This window comes from Anser cygnoides, chromosome 2 (assembly GCF_040182565.1).
Source record: "Anser cygnoides isolate HZ-2024a breed goose chromosome 2, Taihu_goose_T2T_genome, whole genome shotgun sequence".
Taxonomy (NCBI): domain Eukaryota; kingdom Metazoa; phylum Chordata; class Aves; order Anseriformes; family Anatidae; genus Anser; species Anser cygnoides.
The window spans coordinates 97660698-97668724 of NC_089874.1; positions in this window are offsets into that span (position 1 = coordinate 97660698).

The window sequence follows — 8027 nt, forward strand, 5'->3', positions numbered from 1 at the left end:
AACCTGATAGAATGAGGACTGCAACATTTAAAATGCCTTCTCCAGAGTCTTTTCAAGGTCAGAAAAATGTTTAAAATAAACTAGGAAATGAGGAAAAATAGAGGAGCAGGTAAGCGAAATGTACTTATCAGCCTTGTCAGCCTTCTTTGAGCTAGCAAGAAGAACAGCCATGAACCAGCACATCCTCAGAATGCCACAGAGATGCAGATGTCTTTGAAATGTCTTCTTCTTAAACATCTGTCTGGGCAAACACATCAGGAGGGTTTCTTGTCTCACCAGCCCTTTGCCAGTCTGACATTGATGTAAAAATTGCCATTTCCATGAAAATGCCAGCCCTTATTCAGAAATGTATCCCAAGTCCCTATGAGCACAGAGAGCTCCATATTCATTATACAGATATTGCTTGTGTCATGTAACTGGACTACTTTTTGGCTTTAAGTTGATATGCCTTTTTTTTTTTTTTTCTTTTTACAGTATGTATGCTGACGTACAGTAAATGTATGAGATGAGTGTATTGTTCCTCTTTCCCAGCTGGAAACCACACTTCATTTGGAATATTTTTTAAGATTATCAGCAAGAAAGCCAAATGCTGGGTGAATCATTATTAAACACAGTAGGCATGACTTTTCCTATGAGTCCTATGGCAGCTTTGTTTTCATTCAGGGATCACTAAAATATCTTCACATAACATTTCATAAGATTTTTTTAAATCATTGTCCTTGACCTCTTAAAAAAATAATAATAATCCTTTTGTTCTTCTAATCTGCATAATTTCACAGCACTACTGATCCACAAAATTTCATCCCCAACAGGGTAATTCAGCTGCTGCAGAACAGAGATGCCAGACAGAGATCAGTGAGTGACTGCACATTCCCTTGACCCTCCAGCTTACTGTACAGGGATACAGACACGGGAAATTGGATGGACCCAAACACAGCAAGGGTTGCAAAGAATAATGAGAAGGGATTCTACAGGTACACTGGCCAGAAAAGAAAGGCCAAGGAAAGTGTACCCCCTCTGACAGACGAGGAGGGAGAATTGGTAATGACAGACATGGAGAAGGCTGAGGCACTCAACTACTTCTTTGCCTCAGTCTTCACTGGCAGTCAGGCTTCCCATGTCTCTTGAGCTTCTGAACCTCTAGGTAGGGGCTGGGGGAGCAAAGTCCCACCCACTGTAAGTGAAGAGCAGGTTTGAGACCACCTGATAAATATAAACAGGTACAAGTTTATGGGGCCTGATGACATGCATCCCAGGCTCCTGAGGGAACTGGCTGATGGAGTTGCTAAGCTTCTCTCCATCACAGCAGAAAACTCCTGGCAGTCAGGTGAAGGCCCTTGTGACTGGAAAAAGGGAAACATCACTCCCTTTTTTAAAAGGGGTAGAATGGAGGACCCAGGGAACTACAGACCAGTAGACTACAGACCAGACTACATCACAATGAGGTGATCCGAGACAGCCAGCATGGCTTCACCAAGGGTAAATAGTGCCTGATCAATCTGGTGGCTTTCAATGATAGAGTGACTGCATCAATCAACCAGGGAAGATGGACCGGTGTCATCCACCTGGACTTCTGTAAGGCCTTTGACACGGTTGCACGTCGAGTTAGACTGAGTGCACCCTCAGCAAGTTTGCAGATGACACCAAGCTGAGTGGTGCAGTCAATACAACAGAAGGCAGGAATGCCATCCCAAGCAACCTGGACAAACTTCAGAAGTCGGTCCTTGTGAACCTCATGAGGGTCAACAAGTCTTAAGTGCAAGGTCCTGCACCTGGGTGGGGACAATCCCAGGCATGAGTACAGACTGGGAGAACTCATTGAGAGCAGCCCTGCAGAGAAGGATTTGTGGGTTCTGGTGGATGAAAAGCTTGACATGAGCCAGCTGTGAACGCTTGCAGCCCAGAAGGCCAACTGCATCCTGGGCTGCATCAACAGAGGAGTGGCCAATATATTTTTCAATTTAAAATATCGATATTCATGGAGAAAACTCTGTAACTGCATCAAAATGTCTTCTGATATCAAATAAAATATTCTTATTTCCATGCTACATTGTGGCTTGTGATCAGTCTAGATATTTGCATTTGTGAGGGTATAGACACCTTAGCACTCTACAAAGTCTGTGGAGCAAAAGCTTCTCTTTAAGAAGTAATCTACAATAACCAAAAGCCGAATGGCCAGAGAAGATTCTTGTTGAATAATGCCTGCCACTGAATGGGAAAGGTCACTCCAAATGAAATGAAGTGTTTACTTCACAAAATAGAGTAAATAAATTTAATCTGTAAATTTAAAACTCCTCTGGTCCTGCATTAATTTTCCTTTTCCACTTATTCCACAAGTCACAGAATGATCACAAGAATCTGATGTTTTGACCCCACCAGTCTTATTCAACCCATACAAAAATTCTTGATGCTGAAATATTTTCTGGCACCAGTGCCTTCTCACTGCTAAGCACCAAATGTTGTCCCATGAAGTACCTGACAGCACAAAATGCTGCTCATCCAGACATGAAAACCATATATGAAGGCAGCCTTCAAACAAGTGCTGAGCACTCCAAATCTTCTTTCAGATCCAGCTGCTATACACATCTGTCTATAAGTACCAAGCTAAAGTTTATTTATGCTTTGTCAGCAAGCAGACTTTGTTCCAGACTTCCTCAATGCTCATATTATTAGTCTATGAATGCTGAATTATCAGAGGATAAGCAAGAAGCAAAGCTGCTCTGGTTGCTTACAGTAGAGGAGATGGGAAGAAGCTGCAGAAAATGAGAACATTTAACAACAGTACACGTAGATGGTTTCTCCTCTAAAAAAGTAAAAACAAAAGGATTCCCCTCTCCAGGAATCTCCTCTTCAATTATCCTAATGGAAGCATGGTCTACCTCTTCATGATAACATCAGTCATTTCCAGAACTTAAATAAAATATAAAATTAATTCTTATCAAATATCAAACCTGCAAACAGAAAAACGTGAGAAGTATAAATTACATGTATTCAAGTCAATACAGACTGGCAGAAATCATGAGAGAAGAGACTTACAGCCTTTCTGTAATCAAGCCTTATTCAAGAAATTTAGCAACATTCTGGACATCCACAGGGAGAGCATATCAACTGGAGAGCAGCCCCACAGAAAGGGACCTGGGGGTTCTGGTCGATGGCAAGTTGAACATGAGCCAGCAGTGTGCCCTGGCAGCCAAATGGGCCAGGTTTAGTCCTGGAGTGCATCAGGCACAGCACTGCCAGCCGGTCAGGGGAAGGGATAGTCCCGCTCTGCTCTGCACTGGTGCGGCCTCACCTCGAGTGCTGTGTGCAGTTTGGGTGTCCTGATATAAGAAGGACATAAATCTATTAGAGAACATCCAAAGGAGGGCTACAAAGATGGTGAAGGGTCTAGAGGGCAAGACAAATGAGGAGCAGCTGAGGTCCCTTGGTTTGTTCATCCCAGAGCAGAGCAGGCTGAGGGGAGGCCTCATGGCGGCCTGCAGCTCCCTCACGAGGGGAGCGGAGGGGCAGGCGCTGAGCTCTGCTCTCTGGGGACAGCGACAGGACCCGAGGGAACGGCATGGAGCTGGGACAGGGGAGGGTCAGGCTGGGTGTTAGGAAAAGGTTCTGCACCCAGAGGGTGGTTGGGCACTGGGACAGGCTCCCCAGGGCAGTGGTCACAACACTAAGCTGCCAGGGTTTAAGTGTTTGGACAGTGCTCTCAGACATATGGTCTGGTTTTTGGGTGGTCCTGTGTGGAGCCAGTAGTTGGACATGATGATCCTTGTAGTCCCTTCCAACTCAGGATATTCTGTGACTCTGTGATTCTTCCTTGCTGCCTCAGCTTCAGCATGGCCACTGTTCCTCCTCTACCACAAGAACAGGTCTAGCATCAGTAGCCATGGCACCTCACAGGCGATACACGGGCTTCCCTAGTGAAGAATTTGTACTCTGCAACATTTAGGAAACTATCAGTGTGATTTTTAAACTATTCATTTTTGAGAACTTGGAGAGATTGATAGAGTAGAAAAAGAGAAACAGACTACCTAAAAGGAAGGAAAAGAACAGAAATTAGAGAAAATGCTAAGGAGAACAATGGTGACAGGTTTAGGCAACATGGCCTGTGAAGACAAGTAGAAGGAACTGTATTTGCTCAGCCTTGGAAAAAACACTGAGGAGAATCTCCAAAAGTAGTTTAAGATTTGTAGTAAAACACAAGATGATCAATATTCTTTCATATTATTGAGAGGGACACAAAAAGTAACCAGCTTCAATGGTAGCAAAAGACACTTTAGGAGAGCTCTCAGGCAAACCTTTAAGAACTGTTCCAGTCTGGACAAGGTTGCCCAGGGGGCTGCAGAATCTCTCAAACATTTTTAAGAAAATATTACACAATTGTCTGTGAGGGATGGACCAGGCATATTTACCTTATCACGATGAACAGAAAGGCACTAGCTGGCTTTTTGAAGTCGTTCCCAAGCCCACATTGCTATGAAAATTATCTGCTTTGTAAAGGACTTAAGGAATGCTTTCAGAACCCTGAGTGCAGACTGCAAGGTGGGGTAAAGGTTTTGCTCAGCACAGAGGCCAGGCTCCATGGTGCTTGGCTCAGGGCTCTAGAAGGTCCGAGGCAAACAACAGGGAGCAGCAAGGCTGGCTGCTCCATGAAGGAAGGGGAACAGGGAGATGAGGGTGAAGCAGGGCAGGCAGAGGCTTCATCAGCAAAAGCACAGCTCCATGGTACCTAGACAAGATCGGCAAAGCAGGTTTAGTGGCGGTGATCAGGTTAAACAAGAGTCCAGACTACCAGACAAATCCGCAGAGCTGAGGCAAATCCACAGCCACGACAGGGTGTCTTTCTCAGTGGAGTGTGTGGCCAGGCACCAGCACAGCCACTGTGAAGGTCAGGCAGCAACAAAGAACAGGGTCTGAGCTTAAACACAGCTATCAATCAAAAGGGGAACAAACCCACCAGGACCTCTCACAGCCCTTTCCCACACTTCTTTCACAGCAGTTGGACTCAAGACCAGGCAGCTGCACCAGATTAGCACTGACTAGAGGAAGGGGGTACACTCAGAGACCTGACAAAAACTTAGGAAATGATATAGAAACCAGTGCTGTATTCATTTACCTTTCCTCATTAGGTAATATTTTTGTGCTGTTTATAAGTATTATCTCCAAATTTCTACTCTGGTGTAATTTAACATTTTAGTTGCCTCTTCAGGTGTGCAAGTACAGTTCCAAAGTAAAACAACCGATCCACCTTAATAATATAAAATCCTGGCACACACATGGATAATACTAATATACTGAAAACTTGCCCCCTCGGAATGAATACCAAACAGGTAGAAAATTATAGCAAATGAGTATGAATGTTTGGATTGCTGATAGTAATTGCAATGTTTTAAAATGTTAACAATATTTTAGTCAGATTTTGTTAAATAGCTCAATTTCAAATAAATGCTGTAGTTGCAGTATCTTTATAAAAATTGAGAGATGAGGTTTGCAGGTATTCTTACTGATACAATAAATAGAAGTGGTTGAGATTATGCTGTCAGTGGAGTAAAAATCATAATGTAAATGTGATCAAAATTTTGTTACTGATTAGTAGAAATGCACTATCTTTTTCCTTTTTTTAAAAAAAAGCTTCATTTATTTCAAGGCTACCCCATTACAGGAGCAGCATACCTAGCTTCTATCCAAAGATTAGCTATAACCCTTTATAGCAGATATTCACCTGACCTTCTAATCTAAAGCTTGTGCTTGCTACTTTACAGTCAGTTTTTCTTCAAGCCAACTTGTCAAACACATGGGTCACGTCTTCCAAATGCCAGTGATAATCTAAAGTACGATCACCCAGGATGCCTTATCTTTGGGAAAGCAAAAGGTGGGGTCATTCTCTTCTGTTCAGAAAACAGAAATAAGTGTTCAACATGACAAGTCTCAGATCTCTGAGACTTGGCTAGCCATGCAAAGTTTCACTTATCAGAACCCACAATTCCCCATCAGCTTGGATTCTACTCTCTCCTTTTGAAGAAGAAATCTACTTGCCAGTTTGAACTGCCTCTGGGCTTCCCGAGAAACCTCCTCCAGAAGAAGGAGCTCTTCTCTAGTTCTGTCATGTTCCTGCAGAAAAATACTTTGCCAAAGTCTCAGCAGAAGGGCCTGTGGTGGGCTGATGATAGGACTAGTGAGAAAAACAAATAGCAACCGCAGTACCAAGTGTTGTTTTAGCTATGAAGGAAGCTCCAACGCTGCAGAAACCAAGGGCCAAAGATCCATAACAGGTTCGGATTTTCAAGATGGCATAATCCTTTCACCTTTATACATGTGAAAAGTTCTCCACAGTGTTTAGTTCACATGTTGGAAATGTAATGTATTATCTGTTAGATAATACTGTGATTTTTAGAGCTTATCTAGGCATGAGATGGAGAAGATGCTGCTTCTGCGTTTACATTCTTTCTGTCCAATATTAGTCTTTACCTAAACTGGCACATACTGAGGAATCATCCTGCCTGTAATAACTGCTATCAAATCTTTCAATGTACATATGTATATATGCAACTGATTCCTTTTAATATACTACCACAGAATATATAATTTGATGAGTTAATTCAGGTTAAGTGATGCTTAAAATGATGGAACTTGCTAAATTACACTGACTTGGGATATTGTAAGAATGTGTCAAAAATTAAACCTAGAGTTTGGTGATAGATTATGAGGCATTGTATTCATCATTCACTTTAAGATTTCTCCGCCTTCTTGTTTTCCAGAGCCCTGAATGGTGTTGGATACTTTGGCATATTTCTGTTAAAAGATTCTTGCATTATTAACCACATCTCAAGAGCAATAAGTGACAAAAAAAAAAAAAAAAAAAAAAAGGCTTAGAGTTGTCTTTCAGCTCTTGGATTTTCTTATCACAGGTTTGTGGGGCAACAACATCTGGAAATCAAAAAAGTAAATTGAACAAATGTTCTGCTAAAGGACAAATAGAGAACTTTCCTTTTGGATATGAAATGTGATCGCATTTGATATTATATATTAAATAATTCTTATCCTTTTCTTAATCATATGCTTTTCTAAACAAAACCCGCAAACTTCCTAATTTTTCATGTTGAAATCATTCCTAGCAGATCCTGGACTCCAACCCTTCCCTTCTTCACTGGAGACCCTTATTTTCTTAAAAACGTACTGATTTTTTCCTCTGTTTTTTTTCATTTTAAAAAGACACGCAAGATACTTTTGTTTCATGAAAGTTACAAGCAGGTAAGAATTTAACAATTAACAGCATGTTTTTCATACTAGTAGTGCCAGTTATATGCTGTTTAAGCCTATAATCTAATTGCATGCTAGTGCTGGCTTCAGAGATGGCATGACATTAAGTCAGACTTGCACTGCATTCCCCAGCAGTGGAATATTCAATTATTTGTTCTGACTCATGTAATTCCCTGTATTCCAAGCTTGTTAATGTCATTACAGGGCTGAAATAAAGTGATTACTCTAAATGAGTATTTATCCAATAGGCAATGCAATTCCTGCCCCCTCCAGCTGACAACAGATGATTGCAAGTGTTCTTCTCCACTCCCTCCCCTGCACCTCCCCCTCCCCTGTCAAGGAGGAAACCATAACATGGTGGTGCTCTGTGAAATACTGTCAGATGGCGTAAAATATATATAATAAAATAAAAGGAAGCGCAACCTTCCCCGGTAGAGTTAAAGCTAATGACCACTGCTTCCACTCCCAGTCAGTGATGACAGGTTGAACTAACTGATAATGGCATGCCTGCTGTTGAGCTGGCCACTTATGTTATTTCTCTTGACATGGTTCTGGGGAAGGCCTAATTTTTTTGACATTTGACCATGCAAATTTGAGTCCTGATACATTATTCTGCATTTACATCCTCCCAGTGTTGCTGTTTAAAATGTGCTACAAGCTCCTTGAGCTCAGCTAATAAAGGCCACAGAATGAAAGAAAGTTAAATATGAATGTAAGAGGAGACCTAAATGAAGGGCTAGCTTGTACATCTCACAGATGACCTTCTAGAAATG